Source organism: Solanum tuberosum, unplaced genomic scaffold, assembly GCF_000226075.1.
Source record: "Solanum tuberosum cultivar DM 1-3 516 R44 unplaced genomic scaffold, SolTub_3.0 scf00003, whole genome shotgun sequence".
Classification (NCBI taxonomy): domain Eukaryota; kingdom Viridiplantae; phylum Streptophyta; class Magnoliopsida; order Solanales; family Solanaceae; genus Solanum; species Solanum tuberosum.
Genome location: NW_006238929.1, coordinates 3,539,369 through 3,540,617, shown reverse-complemented (window position 1 = coordinate 3,540,617; position 1,249 = coordinate 3,539,369).

Below are 1,249 nucleotides of genomic sequence, written 5' to 3'. Positions count from 1 at the left end.
CAAACACAACTCCAACTTCAGCTTTAGATTCAAAATTTTCAAATAAAGTTAAATATTTTTTTATTTTCATGGACAAAAAACTACATATATTAGTATATGTAACAACTGAAACATATACTCTTTTCGTTTTAATTTTTTTGACCTATTTTTTTACGGTCTATTTAAAAAAAAATACATTCGACATATTATTAATATAATTTAAATTCACAAAATTCAAATGTATTTTTAATTTTCTTAAATTTAGCATCAAGTTAAATCAAGTCTAATAAATTAAAACGGAAGGATTATAAAATATTGAATACCAAATAGTATATTATGCAAATTTGACATATACATATCAATAGAAAAAGAAAAATATATGTACAGATCCTAAAGCCCTAAATCAGTGAATCCCTAAATTCCCAAACTTGTCTCTCAAATTTCAAGGCTCAACCTCATTCTCGTTTGCTCCTACATCGTCGACATCAAGAGTAAGTTATTCTTCTTTTACTATGTTCAGAGCTTACATACTATAACAACTTCTCTAGCTTTCAGTTCCCTTATTTCGTATGTTTGGGAGCCATCGTCTATTGGAAATAGTCTGTAGTAAGTAGAGGTAAGGTCTGCATACATTCTAGCATCTTCAAATTCCACTTATGAGATTACACTAGGTATGTTATCCAACTTAATTTAATTCGACTGCCTTTAAGCCATCAAACAGATATTGTGTAAGCTTTTGTATTTGGACAAATTGTTATAGTGTGTAAGCTTTTGTATTTGATCAAGTTTACTGTACTATTTGTATGGGTGGAAAATTATAATAAAAGGGGGGAAAACTTTTGTTCTTGATTCTCTTTGAATTTTTTTTTGCTTAAAAGACGGAAGGTGTAGATATCCCATTCTTTTTCCGACTAGTTTAATAATCAGGGATTGTTTCCAGTGTGTATTAGCTTTGTTTATAGCTAGATGTAATAGGGATGAAGTTTGGGTGGTTTTGAGGATTTTCTTGTTCGTCGTGAAAGCTTATGTTGTCTAGACCTTGGGTAATGTAAGTTATATAATATTCTTCAGTTTTGAAATAAGAGATTCGAGGAAACTTACTTTGCGATTGACGGAGGTTTGCTCTACTTCTTCCTTTTGTTTTTTGTGTTCCAATGATGTAAATCAGTTTCTTGTTCGCTCATATCGTTGTGCTCTGTAACTACTTCTACTTTTTGATATTGCATTTTACGGAGAGAAAAATCGTGCATAAGCTTATACTCACTAAAAC